We start from the raw sequence: 21016 nt of genomic DNA on the forward strand, positions 1-21016 counted from the left end.
GCTGAGACCTCATAGCACTAAAAATACAGAAGTCACTATTCCCCACTGCACCAACCAGGATTCAATTCTATGCCTCTCTGGTTATACGCACAGACCTCTGTAGTGCATTAACTAATATCGTTTTAATAATTTATGATAGTGTATTTCCCACTGTGAACTTGTAGTTTTTTGCCCATGCGTTTGACACCGACTTTACCCTCACTGACCCGCCAAATTGCACCCAGCATCACAATTCCTGTACTTTTTTTAATGCACTTCGACTGCTGGTTGTGATTATAACAAGGGAATTAGCAGAAGTTTTGAAGTTTGTGTTCACAGGAAAGTCACAGCTCTGAAGCAAATAGTAAAAGAACAGAACAAACCTACTAACTGCCTTATTGTATTTACCAGCAATAAGATCGAGTTCCAAATTTTTTCCAAGTTATGGCGCTATCTGAGCAAGGACCGACTCTGAAGTGCATAAAGAAAAGTATGGGAATTGTAATCCTGTGTACAATGGAGGCAGGGTCAGCAAGTGTGGGTGTGGGCCCAGGAACATGCCTAAAAAGTTCAAAATATTATATTACTATTTTGTTGGCTTTTCACCTATACGTAACTGCAAGTAGCATGTAATGCAAAGCATTTAAGGCCTGAATTAGATCTTAGCAAACACAATAGGATGATGGACAGAGTGCTGAAACTTTTCACCTGCTCACCCCCAGAGATCTGGGTTGACTCCATTATTCTTTTTCTCACTATGCCACCCCAGTTTGAGCCCAGCCATTTGCAAATCAGTCTTGACCCTGCTCCTCATAAGAACAGTCCTGCCCGAACTGCCAGGTCAGGTCTTCCCTGGACCGGAAATAGGCATCCTGGGACCAGTTTTGGGATATCCCCCTTATCAGCCAGGCTATCTTGAATCCAGTGGCAGAGTGAGCAAGGGACCCATGTCTGGGCATACCCATGGCCACTTAGGGCAAACATTTCAAACACAACAAAACAAGGTGATGGATGGAGGGCTGAAACATTTCAACCACTCTTCCCCAGTCAATAGATCTGGGTTGAATCCATGGTTCTTTTGCTCACTATGCCACCCTAGTTTGAACCCAGCCATAAGCAAATCAGTCTTGACCCTGCTGCCCATGGAAACAGTCCAGCCCGAATTGCCAGGCCAGGTCCTCCCTGGATCGGAAACAAGCATCCTGGGACCGGTTTTGGGGTAAACTGTTTGAGGTATAATCCAGATTTAAAAAATATTTGTAATTGTAACTTAAAATAGTTCCAACACCCAGAGTACGTGGACAACTATCTGCCACTGCTACTGAGAACACTTCCACTCCAAACTAGGAACAAGACTTCAGTGAGGAATCCACTACTGCAAGTCTGGATGATTAGGAGGAGGCTGGTACATCTGGTCTGCCTGGGCAGACAGCTCCAGTGCGTTTCACTCCGCCCACACCTAGACCTCCCACCCCAGCTGTTACCACGCCTCAGTCTCTGGATACCTCCACTTCCTGTGACCAAAGGAACATCACCCCAATGTTGTGTCCCCCATTCCTGGCTACTGTTGATCCAGCACCACCGCCACCTCCAGTTCAGCCAAGAACCAGTGGGATACGCCACACAGGGTCAAGGGAACAGGGTAGTGGGGGTAGTGGTCGTGGGAGAGAATCTGTGGGCCAGCAAAATGAGGCCACTGTGTTCATTGTCACCCAGTCCACCAACAACCAAGTTTTGGGATCCTTTACTCAGTCCCAAGATATGATGGACCAGGTCCTTACAGAGCTCCGGGAGATGAATCAATTGCAGGGACAGCACAATGTTCAGATTGAAATTTTAAACTCAAATTTGGGCTTCCTGACTGGGATGCTGCAGGATTGTTTTACCCATATGTGCAGGCCTTTCCCGTAACATCTTCCCCTTACTGTGGTCCAACAACATCCAGGCCTACTGCATTGGCTTCAGCCACAGAAAGTGAGACCCTGCCACAAGAGGAAACACCTGTACCCACCTCAGTCCCTGCAACTGTAGATCCAGCAGTACGCCTCAGGAGGGGACATTCATCCCGGCCACCAGGAAAGGATGGCAAGACCTCCACCAGCAAGAGAAGCAGAACTTAATTTCCTCCAGTGTGTGACTACCGTTCAATCTTTTTCTGGACACATTTACCTTTTTGATGGCAGTTTTATGTTGTACATTGGCTTGCAAACAATTTGGGCTCTTCAACATAGTTTCTTTCACCATGATTGACTTTTTATTATTTTTTGTTTCGTTTTAATTTTTCTATCATGTGGTTTTGTTGAATGAATTCCAAAAAACACAACAATTCAAAGACTAGTATTGTATTTGTTTTCACTGTTTGTTCACTTACTTTTGCCCCATCAACCATTTTACAAAGTTAAAATTAAAGAGATTGTTAATTCACAAATAAATTCTATGTAGGTAATGTTTTTCCCAATTTTTAATAATGTACAAACAAGAACAAAAACCACAAATCAAAAACTAGTATTTGTGTAAATTTGAATAAAGATGTGTTCTTCATATTTTTCCAAATACATTAGAATCCATGCATATTCCAAAAATGTCTTTCAGTAATTCCATTTACAGTTCCAGACCTTGACACCCTGGAAAAAAGGGATATGATAAAAAAAATCATAATAAATAGGAAAACTATGATTGATTTATGTCATCAGTTAGAGCCAGATCTTCGGCCTTACAATAGGAATCCCATTGCAATAACACCAATGTGAAAATAATGGTAGTACTCCATTTTGTGGCCGCAGGACCTCCGAGGCATTCTCTCCGGGAGCTGCAGGGCAGGTTAGCTTTCTGTTTTTGAATGTTTGGTACCTGCATGCATGTTAGTATAAATGAATGACTTTGTTGTGAATGAATGGGTGTGTGTGTGTGTGTGTGCATGTTTGAATGCATGGGTGTGAGTGAGTGAGTGTGTATCTGTACCCTGCCACTCCACTCCCTGGTAAAATTACCGACAGATCCTGGTATCAAGTCTTCTTTCTTACAAAATGGCTTACATTTGGAATGCACAAATGTAGCAAAATCTAGTTGGTAATAACAAATATTCTACTATTCTGTGCTCCCACATGCCTTCCAATACAAATGGTACCTCAGTAGTGGGGGTAGGCCTAGTGCCTGTGACAGGAAACAGCCAAAAACGCCATATGGATACATCACATTTGAGATGTCATGAGTGATGTCATGAGTGATGTCACTGGCCATGTCATGAGTATGTAATGTGTGACGTCATCAGCAGTGCATTGCGGGGGCACGAGTTATAGTTAGCTATACTAATCATAACGGACACATTTCTCTGGTTTTATACAATTGAAATGTCCAACTAACTATAACATCCCTGAAACCTGTGTTTTTTTCAGTGAATTTCTAATGTTTTTTAAATGCTAATCCCTAACTATAATGTCCCTGAAACCTCTGGTTTTTCAGTGTATTTCTAAGGTTTTTTAAATGCTAATTTCTAACTATGCCTACATAGGTAGGACATGTGCAGAAAGAGGAAGAAAGGCGCAGAAAGAAGCAAGAGAAATGTAGAAAGAGGCAACAGAAGTCCAGAAAGATGAAGAAAGGTGCAGAAACAAGCAAGAGATGGGCATACAGAATTGCAGAAATAGGCCTACTTTGACTGTACCTTACAAGAGACTCATCCAAAGTACCCTAATCACTAATCCTTCTCCGAAGATGTCTTAAACCTCAATTTTCTCTTGAAGGTTCACTATTAATAGACTGCTTAGAATGTTAGGCATACCAAATATGAAACAGCAATCCTTAGCATATCACTGCTGTAAGTCTGACCAAGTTTGTGAAGGTATGCATGCATGTCTATGCTTTTACCTAGTGACGTGTTAAATGAAAATAAACATACACACACTTGAATATCTGCGTTTCAAACAGCCTACTCTGCAAATTTGTGAAAAAAATGTGTATGCATTTCTTTCTGCTCACAATACAGGGCACATGGGTATTCAATGGTATATGTTTGAGGGGCTCTATAACACATAAATACATAAGACATGTCTGCCTGTGCAACCGAATGACGGAGCAGAATTGAGAAAATTTGACCACCTATAGGAGAAGTTACCCACTTTTTAAGCTACCATCTTTAGATGCATAACACATGTAAGAATACATATACAAGTAGATATATACCTCAGTCATGAGAGCACGCAGGCCTTTAAACTTGACAGCTTGCACTTCCCATTCAAGTACAGAATGAGGCGAGAGAAGTTCAGAAAGAAGCAGAAACAGGGAAAAGAGGTGCAGAAAGAAAGAAGAGGGGTGCAGACAGAGGCAACAGAGGTACGGAAAGAGGGAAGAGGGGTGCAGAAAGAGGCAAAAGGGGTACAGAAATTTGCAAGAGCGGTGCAGAAAGAATCAGGGGAAGTGCAGAAAGAACCAACAGAGGTGCAAAAGGAGGCAAGAGGGGTGCAGCAAGAGGCAAGAGAAGTGCAGAAAGAAGCAACACAGGTGCAGAAGGAGGCAAGAGAACTGCAGAAGGAGTGTTGCAGAAACAGGCAAGAGAGATGCAGAAAAAGGGAACGGGTGCATAAAGAAGCAAGAGATGTGCAGAAAGAGGGACGAAGGATGCAGAAAGAGGCAAGAGGGGTGCAGAAAGAGGCAAGAGGGGTGCAAAGAGAAGTGCAGAAAGAAGCAACAGAGATACATAAAGAGGCAAGAGGGGTCAGGACAAGACAAGAGAAGTGCAGAAAGAAGCAACAGAGGTGCAGAAGGAGGCAAGAGAAGTACGGAAAGAGGCAAGCGAGATGCAGGAAGGGGCAAGAAGAGTGCAGAAAGAGGCAAGAGGAATACAGAAAGAAGCAAATGAGGTGCAGAAGGAGACAAGAGAACTGCAGAAAGAGGCAAGAGAGTTTCAGAAACAGGCAAAAGGGGTGCAGAAAGAGGGAACAGGTGGGCAGACAGAGGCAAGAGAGGTACAGAAAGAGGCAAGAGGGATACAGAAATGTAGAACAGCGGTGCAGAAAGAAGCAAGAGCAGTGCGGAAAGAACCAACAGAAGTGCAGAAAGAGGCAAGAGGGGTACAGAAAGAGGCAAATGAAGTGCAGAAAGAAGCAACACAGGTGCAGAAGGAGGCAAGAGAACTGCGGAAGGAGTGTTGCAGAAACAGGCAAGAGAGATGCAGAAAAAGGGAACTGGGGTGCAGAAAGAAGCAAGAGATGTCCAGAAAGAGGGACGAAGGGTGCAGAAAGAGGCAAGAGGAGTGCAGAAAGAATCAACAGACGTGCAGAAAGAAGCAAGAGACGTGCAGAAAGAAGCAACAGAGGTGCAGAAAGAGGCAAGAGGGGTGCAGAAAGAGGCAAGAGGGGTGCAGAAAGAGGAAAGAGGGGTGCAAAAAGAAGCAAGAGAAGTGCAGAAAGAAGCAACAGAGATACATAAAGAGGCAAGAGGGGTGCAGAACAAGACAAGAGAAGTGCAGAAAGAAGCAACAGAGGTGCAGGAAGAGGCAAGAAGAGTGCAGAAAGAGGCAAGAGGAATACAGAAAGAAGCAAATGAGGTGCAGAAGGAGACAAGAGAACTGCAGAAAGAGGCAAGAGAGTTTCAGAAACAGGCAAAAGGGGTGCAGAAAGAGGGAACAGGTGGGCAAACAGAGGCAAGAGAGGTACAGAAAGAGGCAAGAGGGATACAGAAATGTAGAACAGAGGTGCAGAAAGAAGCAAGAGCAGTGCGAAAAGAACCAACAGAAGTGCAGAAAGAGGCAAGAGGGGTACAAAAAGAGGCAAATGAAGTACAGAACGATGCAAAAGAGGTGACGAAAGAGGCAAGAGAACTGCAGAAAAAGGGAAGAGAGATGCAGAATAAGGCAGGAGAGGTGCACAAAGAGGCAAGAAGGGTACAGAAAGAGGCAAGAGGGGTACAGAAAGAAGCAAGATAAGTGCAGAAAGAAGCGACAGAGGTACAGAAAGAGGAAAAGGGTTGCAGAAAAAAGGGGACATGGCTTGGCACCGATGGAGTGAGCAGCAAACTTGGGAGCTCCTGTCAGCCAGCTGCCATTTGAAGCCATCCTGATGCCCTGAGCGAGACCGGGGTCCCCACGGTGCACACCCGCAGCTGCATAAGGGAGAGGTGCATTCCAGAGAAGGAGAAACGCCAGATGAGCGACTGGAATCAGCAAAGCTGAGGGAACCGATCGCAGCTGTGATGCGAGTCAAGATGGCGCCGCCCAACGAGCAGTGACGGAGCCGGGAGCACAATTAGGGCTGATAGCAGTGGCGGGTATCCCCCTCCTGTAGCACTGCAAGACCCGGTCTGAGCCCCACAAGGTCCCTCCTGTAGATACGCCAGAGGGGCAGAGTGGAAGCTGGCATGGACGAGCCCGAGTGCAAGTCGGGTGGTGACCAAGGACAGGGAAAGTGGTGACGGTGACCCGCCAAGAGAGTCGGCGAGCAGGGAGCGGGTCCCCTGAGGTGAGAGGATTGTGGTGACTAGTGAATGAGCTGATAACTAGAGGGCAGGACAATGAGAGTGGGACAAGCACTCCGCAACCAGCAGCACTACACAAATGGAGCAGCTGAGTGGAACATTGAATAGGGCACTGTTCAGTACTCCAGCACACGCTGAAACTGGAAGCACGACCCACACAAACCTACTATCACGCACGGATTGTGAATATCTGCCATACGTAACTCAAGGGTGGATGGGGGATGTTCCGTTAAGAAAATGTTAAGTTAAGCATGCCAGAGCGTAATGCTTATGTAAAGTATGTGTAGGCTGTCCGCAATTCGGTTAAATCCAATTGTGCCCGACAGTACCCTACCGCCTAAAAATCAGCTGACCCGGTTTAAACCGAGTGTCACAGATTTTTCACATTCTTACACTGCTTGGCCACTCGAGGGAGCCAAAGCAGTATAATACAGAACTGTACTGAAAAGGTCGCTCTGGGAAGTTTAGAACAACAGAAACCTCCCAGCTGCCTGCACTGGTTCTTTTTGAGGAATTTCCATTGTTTGTTTCCGTGTGTTGCTCGATCAATAGTGCGGATTGGGCTAGGGTGCACAGGCGGTCTGTTTGTGTGCGGGACCTCAGGCTGATGCTTCGAGTGCACAGATGGCCTGTTTGTGTGCGGGACCTCAGGCTGATGCTTCGAGTGCACAGGTGGTCTGTTTTGTGCGGGACCTCAGGCTGATGCTTCGAGAGCTGTTATCATGCTGAGTTCTGGCGGGGCCCCTTTGTATCTGGGGACAAGAGCTACTTAGTCTTCGCCCGGAGGGATATCCACCTCCTTTTGGTGAATTCTCAGGTGCGCATCGCCCATAGGGCTTCAAAGGGCTACAGCCCCCCTGCCCGTCGTGCGTGTCAGCCTGGGCTGAGACAGCTTCACTTGCTAAAGAGGCTTTATTGTTTTTTCACCCCTTTTCTCTAGTTGCGCCTCTGGGAAAGCGAATATTTTTTGCAAAGGTTCAAAGAAAGATAGAAAGTGTAAACTATTTAGAAGGGCCTGGGAAACTTGCGCTCATGTGTGATGTTTTCCTCAGGAGTGTCAATAACGTCAGAGTAAAAGAGAAATAATCAGCGAGAAACCCTGAACAGAACAAGGCTACAGCAACTGCTGAGGACACTGAAGACATTTCTGGGTGGGTGAAGGAAATGAGGGCTGGCGGTGCTGGTACCGAAGCTGTGAATGAGTCTGCTAGATTTAAAATAAAAATCTCTCTTGTAACAAACAAGAAAGGCAATCTAATGACCACCTCCCTGACCATAAAATAGGACTTTCCCCAGAAACGCCAAGCGTCCATGAGAATAAGACCTTAAAATCACATTTCGGATTCTCTCAAATAAGACGCTGAAAAGAAGCCTAGACCACACATGAACAGGCGTGACTGATTCCTTTCACAGCAAAGCTTCATCAAGGTCCGACCCAAATACAAGCTGCATCAAAGGAAGATCATATTGCTCGAAGCTAAAAAAAAAACTGTCAGTACAGGGGTGAGTAATGTTGAAAATCTCTGCAACTCAAAGTGGAACCTTCATCTCACTTTCCTTCTAAAGTGGGTGATAAAGTTGGCAAAGCCCCAACTTCTCAAATCTGACTTTCATACTCCATTCTTTAAAATAACCCAATTGTTGATACATCCCAACTTAATCCTGCAATCAAAAATCCTCCTGAGGAAACTATCCAAGCATTGCTCAGAAGCTTCTGACTACTTGAGATGCTCATGCTCAGCACAGTACTTCTTCCACTCTCTGCGAAGCACAGCACAGTCTCAAACCTGGTCGGCCACTACAGACTGCTCCAACACCATGCACTCATTTTGTCTTCAGCAAACTGCATATACAGCCCGTTATCACAACTTCCAACTACAAACCCAAGAACAACTAATTTACTAACAGAAACAAACTACAGCAACCTTATTCAAATGAAACCAAATCACTCCAAGACACAACCAACTTCCCACCATAATACATGTAAGAAAATTGTCACATTGCAAAACAGGTCCAACCTCACACAAACTAACACCCAGCCCATAGAGTCAACAACTTACATCTCTCTGAAATATATGCTGCATAATTGCAAATTAGCTACAGTTCACTCATTTGAAATCAGAGACACTGTGACTTTTAATGATGTGGGCTCATTAATTCAACAGTCATTCCCAACCTTTGTTAGCACCGGGATACCTCATCCTTAAAGCAGACATATAAAATAGGACAATCATTTGTAAAAAGTATTGTGACTCGCAACATTTCAAATGCCCAGTAAAGGAAATTAGACCAAATAACATATCAATCATTTGCAATATCGTTTATCTAAGTCTCTGCAGTTTTTTTCAGAAAAAAACATGACATTTATCCTAAAAATATCGAAGATACAAGTAGCTGGATAAGTAGGTCAGTTAGTGATAAAGAATGAGAAACAAAAACACCTGCACCTTGGTATTCCAAAGATTTAGATGAGGAAAGTAAAGCAGAGTGCTGGGAATAAAGTGGTACACAAAACAATCCAACATGGATTTAAAACAAAATGTAAACAAAATAAAAAACACTCTAAATAGAGGGAAGAAACTTTATAAAAGGAACTTCTGGAAGGCCATAGATTCCTTTCATAATAAACTCACTGGAGCGAACAAAAGCTCAAAGCGGAAGCAACAAAAGTTTTGGGTCATTGTCAATGCAAGCTTGGCAGGAGGTCTTGAAGATCTGACTGCGATTTGGGCCTTCTCAGCCTGTGGTGGACACTCCTGTTTTAGCAGATGCAGACCATTAATCATTGGCACATCTGCAGCATTACGGAGTCTTTGCTTCCATACTTGGTACTGGGTTGGCATTCCTGCTCGCAGTGTGAGACATTTTGACTCATGTAACTGACTGATTTTCTGCACAGACAGTTCTGCACCCACACTAATTTCTAAACTAGATAGTACACTTAATCAGGTAGCCCCAACCTCTCTTTGCCCTACAGAGCCCAGTGAACAAACTATAGAGAAGATATATTACCTTCCTTACACCACTTCCATGTACCTATGCATCTTTATATTTTTTTCTTTTAGCTCATTCTACTAATGTGCACAAGTTCCAGATCCTTTCCATAAGGGTGAATTTTCTCCAGACTTTGATAAGTGCTGCTTCATTTTTGACTGCTTCAATAAGTCTGAGGGCATATACAGTCTGTTCAATGCATTTGTTGCAGCACCTGTCCCAGAGAATCACAATCTTCAGGTGCACCAGTATTGGCATGGAAAGCTATGTCAGTGGCCAGAGTTAGCAAATTGTGTACTGCCTGTTTTGACGTTGCCCTTCTCAATTGGCAATGTTGAGAGGGCCTTTACCCAGATGACATTTTACATGGGAAGGAAAGAGCGAGTGTGCATGATCAAAGACTCACTGAAGAAGCGTTGTATGTTGTACTACAATAAGTTTGATTTGTAAAAATTTGTTTGGACCCTATAAATACTGTAGTACACCGCCTATATACCATTCACTATCATTGCAGAAAGCAAGCAATAATAAAAGCAAAACGTTCCATAAACACCAGAAAAACACTGTTTCTGTTGTTTTTAATTGCACAAAAATGTGTAACCACTGATAACCACTGTTTTTTTAAGGTATTGAAAATCACTGGAAAACACTGAACAAACCCCACCAAAATTTACCAAAAGTAGAAACTGAAAAGAGGAAAGCCTAAGTATGTGTAATAAATGTGGGTAGGGACATGACCAGTGAACAGTGTATGTGTGTATTGTCTATGTCTTTGAACACCAATAAAATCTGGTTGCAAAAGAAACAAAAAAAAGAGGGGTGCAGATAAAGGCAAGAGAAGTGCAGAAAGAAGCATGAGAGATGCAGAAGGAGGCAAGAGAAGTACAGAAAGAGCCAAGAGGGGTGCAGAAAGAGGCAAGAAAAGTGCAGAAAGAAGCAACAGAGGTGCAGAAAGGACAAGAGGGGTACAGCAAGAGGCAAGAGAAGTGCAGACAGAAGCAACAGAGGTACAGAAGGAGGCAAGAGAAGTGCAGAAATAGGCACAAGAGGTATAGAAAGAAGCAAGAGCAGTGTAGAAAGAATCAACAGAGGTGCAGAAGGAGGCAAGAGGGGTGCAAAAAGAGGCAGGAAGGGTGCAGTAATTCGCAAGAGAGGTACAGAAAGAAGCAACAGAGGTACAGAAGGAGACAAAAGAACTGCAGAAAGAGGCAAGAGAGTTGCAGAAACAGGCAACAGGGGTGCAGAAAGAGGGAACAGGTGGACAGACTGAGGAAAGAGAGGGTAGAGGGGTTCAGAAATGTAGAACAGAGGTACAGAAAGAAGCAAGAGCAGTGTAGAAAGAACCAACAGAGGTGCAGAAAGAAGTAAGAGGGTTGCACAAAGAGGGAAGAGAGGGATGCAGAAAGAGGCAAGAGGGGTGTAGAAAGAAGCAAGAGGGGTGCAGAAGGAGCAAGAGAACTGCAGAAAGAGGCAAGAGAGTTGCAGAAACATGCAAAATTGGTGCAGAAAGAAGGAACAGGTGGTCAGACTGAGGCAAGAGGTGCAGAAACAGGGAAGAGGAATGCAGAAAGAGGCAAGGGGTTCAGAAAGAAGTAACAGAGGTACAGAAAGAAGCAACATAGGTGCAGAAAGAGACACGAGAAGTGCAGAAAGAAGCAAGAGAGGTGCAGAAACAGGCAGGAGAGGTACAGAAAGAGGGAACAGGGGTGCAGAAAGAGCAAGAGAGGTGCAGAAAGAGGGAAGAAGGGTACAGAAAGAGGTAAGAGGGATACAGGAAGAAGCAAGTGAGGTACATAAAAAGGTAAAAGGGGTACAGAAAGAGGCAAGTGAAGTGCAGAACGAAGCATAAGAGGTGCGGAAAGAGAATATATTTGCAGACAAAGGTAAGAGAGGTACTGAATAAGGCAGGAGAGGTACACAAAGAGGCAAGAGGGATACAGAATGAGGCAAGAAGGATACGGAAAAAAGCAAGAGAAGTGCAGAAAAATGCAACAGAGGAACTGAAAGAGGCAAGAGGGGTGCAGAAAGAGGCAAGAGAAGTACATAAAGAAGCAAAAGAGGTGCTGAAAGAGGCAAGAGGGGTGCAGAAAGAGGCAAAAGAAGAACAGAAAGAAGCAAAAGATGTACAGAAAGAGGCAAGACAAGTGAAGAAGCAGACAAGAAAGGTGCATAAAGAGGGAATAGGGGTGCAGAAAGAGGCAAGAGGGATACAGATATTTGCAGGAGAGGTGCAGAAAGTATAGAAAGAGGCAAGAGGGGTACAGAAAGAGGCAACAGGGGTGCAGAAAGAAGCTAGAGAAGTGCAGAAAGAAGCAACAGAGGTGCTGAAAGAGGCAAGAGGGGTGCAGAAAGAGACAAGAGAAGTGCAGAAAGAAGCAAAAGAGGTACAGAAAGAGGCAAGACAAGTGCAGAAGCAGGCAAGAAATGTGCAGAATGAATGAATAGGGGTTCAGAAAGAGGCAAGAGGGATACAGAAATCTGCAAGAGGTGCAGAAAGAAGCAAGAGCAGTGCAGAAAGAAGAGAAGTGCAGAAAGAAGTAAGAGAGGTGGAGAAAGAGGGAAGAGGGGTGTAGAAATATGCAAGAGGGATGCAGAAATTTGCAAAAGAGGTGCAGAAAGAAGCAAGAGCAGTGCATAAGGAACCAACAGAGGTGCAAAAGGAAGCAAGAGAGGTGCAGAAAGGGGTAGGAGAGGTATACAAAGAGGTAAGAGGGGTACAGAAAGAGGCAGGAGGAGTGCAGAAAGAAGGACGAGAAGTGCAGAAAGAAGCAACAGAGGTACAGAAAGAGACAAGAGAAGTGCAGAAAGAAACAAAAGAGGAGCAGAAAGAGGCAAGAGTAGTGTAGAAAGAAGCAAGAGAGGTGCAGAAACAGGCAGGAGAGGTGTAGAAAGAGGGAACAGGGGTGCAGAAAGAGGCAAGAGGGGTACTGGAAGAAGCAAGTGAGGTACAGAAAGAGGTAAAAGGGGTACAGAAAGAGGCAAGTGAAGTGCAGAACGAAGCATAAGAGGTGCAGAAAGAGAAGATATTTGCAGAAAAATGTAGGAGGTACAGAATAAGGCAGGAGAGGTACATAAAGAGGCAGGAGGGGTAGAGAATGAGGCAAGAGGGATACAGAAAAAAGCAAGAGAAGTGCATAAAGAAGCAACAGAGGCACTGAAAGAGGCAAGGGGGTGCAGAAAGAGGCAAGAGAAGTACATAAAGAAGCAAAAGAGGTACAGAAAGAGGCAAGACAAGTGCAGAAGCAGGCAAGAAAGGTACAGAAAGAGGGAATAGGTTTGCAGAAAGAGGCTAGAGGGATACAGATATTTGCAGGAGAGGTGCAGAAAGTATAGAAAGAGGCAAGAGGGGTACAGAAAGAGGCAAGAGGGGTGCAGAAAGAAGCTAGAGAAGTGCAGAACGAAGCAACAGAGGTGCTGAAAGAGGCAAGAGGGGTGCAGAAAGAGGCAAGAGAAGTGCAGAAAGAAGCAAAAGAGGTACAGAAAGAGGCAAGACAAGTGCAGAAGCAGGCAAGAAATGTGCAGAAAGAGGGAATAGGGGTTCAGAAAGAGGCAAGAGGGATACAGAAATTTGCAAGAGGTGCAGAAAGAAGCAAGAGCAGTGCAGAAAGAAGAGAAGTGCAGAAAGAAGTAAGAGAGGTGGATAAAGAGGGAAGAGGGGTGCAGAAATATGCAAGAGGGATGCAGAAATTTGCAAAAGAGGTGCAGAACAAAGCAAGAGCAGTGCATAAAGAACCAACAGAGGTGCAAAAAGAAGCAAGAGAGGTGCAGAAAGGGGTAGGTGAGGTGTACAAAGAGGTAAGAGGGGTACAGAAAGAGGCAGGAGGAGTGCAGAAAGAAGGAAGAGAAGTGCAGAAAGAAGCAACAGAGGTACAGAAAGAGACCAGAGAAGTGCTGAGAGAAAAAAAGAGGAGCAGAAAGAGTCAAGAGTAGTGTAGAAAGAAGCAAGAGAGGTGCAGAAACAGGCAGGAGAGGTGCAGAAACAGGCAGGAGAGGTGCAGAAAGAGGGAACAGGGGTGCGGAAAGAGGCAAGAGGGATACAGGAAGAAGCAAGTGAGGTACAGAAAGAGGTAAAAGGGGTACAGAAAGAGGCAAGTGTAGTGCAGAACGAAGCATAAGAGGTGCAGAAAGAGAAGATGTTTGCAGAAAAAGGTAAGAGAGGTACAGAATAAGGCAGGAGAGGTACACAAAGAGGCAAGAGGGGTACAGAACGAGGCAAGAGGAATACACAAAAAAGCAAGAGAAGTACAGAAAGAAGCAACAGAGGCACTGAAAGAGGCAAGAGGGATACAGAATGAGGCAAGAAGGATACGGAAAAAAGCAAGAGAAGTGCAGAAAAATGCAACAGAGGAACTGAAAGAGGCAAGAGGGGTGCAGAAAGAGGCAAGAGAAGTACATAAAGAAGCAAAAGAGGTGCTGAAAGAGGCAAGAGGGGTGCAGAAAGAGGCAAAAGAAGAACAGAAAGAAGCAAAAGATGTACAGAAAGAGGCAAGACAAGTGAAGAAGCAGACAAGAAAGGTGCATAAAGAGGGAATAGGGGTGCAGAAAGAGGCAAGAGGGATACAGATATTTGCAGGAGAGGTGCAGAAAGTATAGAAAGAGGCAAGAGGGGTACAGAAAGAGGCAACAGGGGTGCAGAAAGAAGCTAGAGAAGTGCAGAAAGAAGCAACAGAGGTGCTGAAAGAGGCAAGAGGGGTGCAGAAAGAGACAAGAGAAGTGCAGAAAGAAGCAAAAGAGGTACAGAAAGAGGCAAGACAAGTGCAGAAGCAGGCAAGAAATGTGCAGAATGAATGAATAGGGGTTCAGAAAGAGGCAAGAGGGATACAGAAATCTGCAAGAGGTGCAGAAAGAAGCAAGAGCAGTGCAGAAAGAAGAGAAGTGCAGAAAGAAGTAAGAGAGGTGGAGAAAGAGGGAAGAGGGGTGTAGAAATATGCAAGAGGGATGCAGAAATTTGCAAAAGAGGTGCAGAAAGAAGCAAGAGCAGTGCATAAGGAACCAACAGAGGTGCAAAAGGAAGCAAGAGAGGTGCAGAAAGGGGTAGGAGAGGTATACAAAGAGGTAAGAGGGGTACAGAAAGAGGCAGGAGGAGTGCAGAAAGAAGGACGAGAAGTGCAGAAAGAAGCAACAGAGGTACAGAAAGAGACAAGAGAAGTGCAGAAAGAAACAAAAGAGGAGCAGAAAGAGGCAAGAGTAGTGTAGAAAGAAGCAAGAGAGGTGCAGAAACAGGCAGGAGAGGTGTAGAAAGAGGGAACAGGGGTGCAGAAAGAGGCAAGAGGGGTACTGGAAGAAGCAAGTGAGGTACAGAAAGAGGTAAAAGGGGTACAGAAAGAGGCAAGTGAAGTGCAGAACGAAGCATAAGAGGTGCAGAAAGAGAAGATATTTGCAGAAAAATGTAGGAGGTACAGAATAAGGCAGGAGAGGTACATAAAGAGGCAGGAGGGGTAGAGAATGAGGCAAGAGGGATACAGAAAAAAGCAAGAGAAGTGCATAAAGAAGCAACAGAGGCACTGAAAGAGGCAAGGGGGTGCAGAAAGAGGCAAGAGAAGTACATAAAGAAGCAAAAGAGGTACAGAAAGAGGCAAGACAAGTGCAGAAGCAGGCAAGAAAGGTACAGAAAGAGGGAATAGGTTTGCAGAAAGAGGCTAGAGGGATACAGATATTTGCAGGAGAGGTGCAGAAAGTATAGAAAGAGGCAAGAGGGGTACAGAAAGAGGCAAGAGGGGTGCAGAAAGAAGCTAGAGAAGTGCAGAACGAAGCAACAGAGGTGCTGAAAGAGGCAAGAGGGGTGCAGAAAGAGGCAAGAGAAGTGCAGAAAGAAGCAAAAGAGGTACAGAAAGAGGCAAGACAAGTGCAGAAGCAGGCAAGAAATGTGCAGAAAGAGGGAATAGGGGTTCAGAAAGAGGCAAGAGGGATACAGAAATTTGCAAGAGGTGCAGAAAGAAGCAAGAGCAGTGCAGAAAGAAGAGAAGTGCAGAAAGAAGTAAGAGAGGTGGATAAAGAGGGAAGAGGGGTGCAGAAATATGCAAGAGGGATGCAGAAATTTGCAAAAGAGGTGCAGAACAAAGCAAGAGCAGTGCATAAAGAACCAACAGAGGTGCAAAAAGAAGCAAGAGAGGTGCAGAAAGGGGTAGGTGAGGTGTACAAAGAGGTAAGAGGGGTACAGAAAGAGGCAGGAGGAGTGCAGAAAGAAGGAAGAGAAGTGCAGAAAGAAGCAACAGAGGTACAGAAAGAGACCAGAGAAGTGCTGAGAGAAAAAAAGAGGAGCAGAAAGAGTCAAGAGTAGTGTAGAAAGAAGCAAGAGAGGTGCAGAAACAGGCAGGAGAGGTGCAGAAACAGGCAGGAGAGGTGCAGAAAGAGGGAACAGGGGTGCGGAAAGAGGCAAGAGGGATACAGGAAGAAGCAAGTGAGGTACAGAAAGAGGTAAAAGGGGTACAGAAAGAGGCAAGTGTAGTGCAGAACGAAGCATAAGAGGTGCAGAAAGAGAAGATGTTTGCAGAAAAAGGTAAGAGAGGTACAGAATAAGGCAGGAGAGGTACACAAAGAGGCAAGAGGGGTACAGAACGAGGCAAGAGGAATACACAAAAAAGCAAGAGAAGTACAGAAAGAAGCAACAGAGGCACTGAAAGAGGCAAGGGGGTACAGAAAGAGGCAAGAGAAGTACATAAAGAAGCAAAAGAGGTACTGAAAGAGGCAAGAGGGGTACAGAAAGAGGCAAAAGAAGTACAGAAAGAAGCAAAAGATGTACAGAAAGAGGCAAGACAAGTGCAGAAGCAGGAAAGACGGGTGCAGAAAGAGGGAATAGGTGTGCAGAAAGAGGCAAGAGGGATACATATATTTGCAGGAGAGGTGCAGAAAGTATAGAAAGAGGCAAGAGGGATACAGTAAGAGGCAAGAGGGGTGCAGAAAGAAGCTAGAGAAGTGCAGAAAGAAGCAACAGAGGTGCTGAAAGAGGCAAGAGGGGTACAGAAAGAGACAAGACCAGTGCAGAAGCAGGCAAGAAATGTGCAGAAAGAGGGAATAGTGGTTCAGAAAGAGGCAAGAGGGATACAGAAAGAAGCAAGAGCAGTGCAGAAAGAAGAGAAGTGCAGAAAGAAGCAAGAGAGGTAGAGAAAGAGGGATGAGTGGTACAGAAATATACAAGAGGGATGCAGAAATTTGCAAAACAGGTGCAGACCGAAGCAAGAGCAGTACATAAAGAACCAACAGAGGTGCAAAAAGAAGCAAGAGAGGTGCAGAAAGGGGTAGGGGAGGTGTACAAAGAGGTAAGAGGGGTACAGAAAGAGGCAGGAGGAGTGCAGAAAGAAGGAAGAGAAGTGCAGAAAGAAGCAGCAGAGGTACAGAAAGAGGCAACAGTGGTGCAGAAAGAGGGAAGTGAGGTGCACAAAGAGGCAAGAGAGGTACAGGAAGAAGCAAGTGAGGTACAGAAAGAGGTAAAAGGGGTACAGAAAGAGGTGAAGTGCAGAAGGAAGCATAAGAGGTGCAGAAAGAGAAGATATTTGCAGAAAAAGGTAAGAGGGGTACAGAATAAGGCAGGAGAGGTACACAAAGAGGCAAGAGGGGTAGAGAACGAGGCAAGAGGGATACAGAAAAAAGCAAGAGAAGTGCAGAAAGAAGCAACAGAGGCACTGAAAGAGGCAAGAGGGGTGCAGAAAGAGGCAAGATAAGTACATAAAGAAGCAAAAGAGGTGCTGAAAGAGGCAAGAGGGGTACAGAAAGAGGCAAAAGAAGTTCAGAAAGAAGCAAAAGATGTACAGAAAGAGGCAAGACAAGTGCAGAAGCAGGCAAGAAAGGTGCAGAAAGAGGGAATAGGTGTGCAGAAAGAGGCAAGAGGGATACAGATATTTGCAGGAGAGGTGTAGAAAGTATAGAAAGAGGCAAGAGGGGTACAGTAAGAGGCAAGAGGGGTGCAGAAAGAAGCTAGAGAAGTGCAGAAAGAAGCAACAGAGGTGCTGAAAGAGGCAAGAGGGGTGCAGAAAGAGGCAAGAGAAGTGCAGAAAGAAGCAAAAGAGATACAGAAAGAGGCAAGACAAGTGCAGAAGCAGGCAAGAAATGTGCAGAAAGAGGGAATAGTGGTTCAGAAAGAGGCAAGAGGGATACAGAAAGAAGCAAGAGCAGTGCAGAAAGAAGAGAAGTGCAGAAAGAAGCAAGAGAGGTGGAGAAAGAGGGAAGAGGGGTACAGAAAAATGCAAGAGGGATGCAGAAATTTGCAAAAGAGGTACAGACCGAAGCAAGAGCAGTGCATAAAGAACCAACAGAGGTGCAAAAAGAAGCAAGAGAGGTGCAGAAAGGGGTAGGAGAGGTGTACAAAGAGGTAAGAGGGATACAGAAAGAGGCAGGAGGAGTGTAGAAAGAAGGAAGAGAAGTGCAGAAAGAAGCAGCAGAGGTACAGAAAGAGGCAACAATGGTGCAGAAAGAGGGAAGTGAGGTGCAGAAAGAGGCAAGAGAGTTGCACAAAGAGGGAAGAGAAATGCAGAAAGAGGCAAGAGGGGTATTGAAAGAAGCAAGAGGGGTGCAGAAGGAGCAAGAGAACTGCAGAAAGAGGCAAGAGAGTTGCAGAAACATGCTAAATGGGTGCAGAAAGAAGGAACAGGTGGTCAGACTGAGGCAAGAGAGGTGCAGAAAGAGGGAAGAATAATGCAGAAAGAGGCAAGAGGGGTTCAGAAAGAAGCAACAGAGGCACAGAAAGAAGCAAGAGAAGTGCAGAAAGAAGCAACAGTGGTGCAGAAAGAGGCAAGAGGGGTGAAGAAAGACGAGAAGTGCAGAAAGAAACAAAAGAGGTGCATAAAGAGACAAGAGTAGTGTAGAAAGAAGCAAGAGAGGTGCAGAAAGATGGAACGGGGTGCAGAAAGAGGCAAGAGAGGTACAGAAAGAGGGAAGAAGGGTGCAGAAAGAGGCAAGAGGGGTACAGGAAGAAGCAAGTGAGGTACAGAAAGAGGCAAGAGAGGTGCATAAAGTGACAAAAGAAGTGCAGAAAAGAAAAGAAAGGTGCAAAAAGAAGCAACAGAAATGCAGAAAGAGGAAAGAGAGGCGCAGAAAGAAGCAAGAGGGGTTTGCACACCATTAATACCAATTTAATGCACACATTTAGCAATAAGTAACAGGTGATCATTCTAGGTTTGCAAATGGCCTTCCACCTCGCTGTAACACTTGTTGCTGTATTTCTCGTAGCGTTAGAGCAGTTTAAGCTAGAAACAAGGTTTTTTTGTTCAATCAGCAGATTATGCAGCAGATGATGGATTGTGTGGCAAATGTGGAAAATGTAAAATTGTGCGAAAGTCGGTGCAGCCAAACAGTCGCATAATTCCAGTGGCCCTGCTCATACCTCTGACTAGGTCCAGAAGTGCTCCTCAGTGGTTCCTTCTTTTTTTGTCTCATTGAGTTTATAGTTTAGCTTCTATATAAACGAGGAAGGCTAAACATGAGGTTACCACTCCACAACACAGACTGCCATACCACATAGTTACGCTCCATAACGCATAATCCCACTCTACATAATTCCTATACACTAAGTACCACATACCTTCTATCCACATCAAAGTCAAAGTCTATCCACATAATTTCACTGCACATCATACCACATAACTCTACTACACACAACCTACATACACTCCACTCCAAGAAACATTAGTAAAACACTTTTACATTTACAACGTCTATCGCTCTAACTCTCGCAAATGTAAAACCTGTTACATTACAAATGCTTCTTTAACTAGTAGTCACATTTGCAGAGAGGTGGAGAAAGGGGTTGGGCCTCCGATCAGCACTCAGGAATTCCACTGCGTAGGACTTACAGGAGGTACCAGGAGGGCTTCTTGGCCCCCAAAGTCCCTCAGGAGCAAAGTGGACTTCATCCCCTGACCCGTAGTGTGCCAGGAGGTGCTTTTGCAGAGCGGTGGAGAAAGTGGGTGTGGCCTCTAAAGACGTATTACCAATACCACTGTATGGGGCTTACTGGAGGTAACAGGAGGGGTAGTTGGCCTCCAAGGACAACCTTGGGGGCCAACGACCCCTCCTATTACCTCCAATAAGTCCCACACAGCAGCATTGGTAAGTTCTCAAATCAGGCCAAGCCCCCTTTGCCCACCAGTCTGCAAACTTGCTCTCCATCGCACTCTTGAATGGGGAGTGATGTCCCCTTCGCTGCTGGGGGTCCTTAGGGGCCAACTAGCCTACCTGATATCTCCAGTAAGCCGCATATAGTGGGGTTGCTGAAAGGTAGACACAGGCCATGTCCCCTTTCAGCACCACTCTGCAAACACGCTTCCTGGCGTGCTCTTGGTTGGGTGATGAAGTCCATTTGTCTCCTGAGGGTCCCTGGGGGCCAGCTAGCCCTCCTGTTATCTGTAGTAAGCACCACACAGCTGGATTGCTGAGAGTGGTCCAAGGCCACGCCCCCTTTTTACACCACTCTGCAAACGCGCCTCCTGGTGCACTCCTGCTTGGGGGATGAAGTCCACTTTAGTCCTGAGGTCCTCAGGACACAAGAGGACCTCCTCGCCCCACCAGCAGTGTGCCACGAGGCACGTTTGCAGAGTGGTGTAAAAAGGGGCGTGGCCTTAGACTACCTCTCAGCAATCCCCCTGTGTGGGGCTTACTGGAGGTACCTGGTGGGCTAGTTGGCCCCTAAGGACCCTTAAGATTCTAGGGGACTTAATCCCCCAACTCAGAAAGTGCCAGGAGGCCCGTTTGCGGAGTAGTGCAGGAAGGGGGCCAAGCCTCCGTCGAGATGCAGGCTTTTTTTTGGTTTGTTAGAAAGAGGGTTGTGTGGTCCCCCTTCCCTTAATATTTTTAGGGCCCTGAGGACCCCATTCCCCAGGGCCTGACCCATTTTTAAAAAAAAAAATAACGGGAAGGGAGCCGCCAGCCCCCCCATCCCTTGGCCGATTTCAGCCCCGGGTACCCCATTCCCCGAGGCATGGCAATATATTTTTATTTATTTATTTTCTCTTTTTAATGGAGGGGGCACCACGGCCCCCCTCCTAAGGCCTTTATAAGCCCCGGGGACCCCATCCCCCGGGGCACTGCCTATTTTTTTATTTTTATAAATTAAATATTCGGGAGGGGGGCGCACGGCCCCTCTTCCCTAGGCCACTATTGGCCCTAGGGACCACATTCCCCAGGGCTAGCCCTCACGTTGGGGACCACAGGGAGGCCCCAATGCCCATGCGGTCCCTGACAGCTCCCTGCCTCCTGGGGGAGCCGGCACTGATTTTGGACAAGGGGAGCTGCTGACATGCAGCTCCCCTTGTCGAAAACCAGTACTGCTTTGCTTCATGGAAGCGTAAGCAGGTTTCCTGTTCTCGCTTCCACGAAGCAAAGCACAGTTTGCAATGGCAGGGCAGTCCCCAGGGCCAAGGAGGGCCCCAAGAGGGGGGGCGCGCGGCCCCCCTCCCAACATGATTTAAGCCCCGGGGAGGTGGTGGTCCCTGGGGCCCGGGGGTCCGCAACAAACCCCTGCCCGTAATTAAAGTTTGCCATGGGGAGGTGGTGGTCCCCGGGCCAGTGTGGGGAGGGGCAGGAGCCCACCACAGGAACTACTGAACAGATTTACACCATGTAAAAAAAAGGTCACTTT

This window comes from Triturus cristatus, chromosome 12 (genome assembly GCF_964204655.1).
Source record: "Triturus cristatus chromosome 12, aTriCri1.1, whole genome shotgun sequence".
Classification (NCBI taxonomy): domain Eukaryota; kingdom Metazoa; phylum Chordata; class Amphibia; order Caudata; family Salamandridae; genus Triturus; species Triturus cristatus.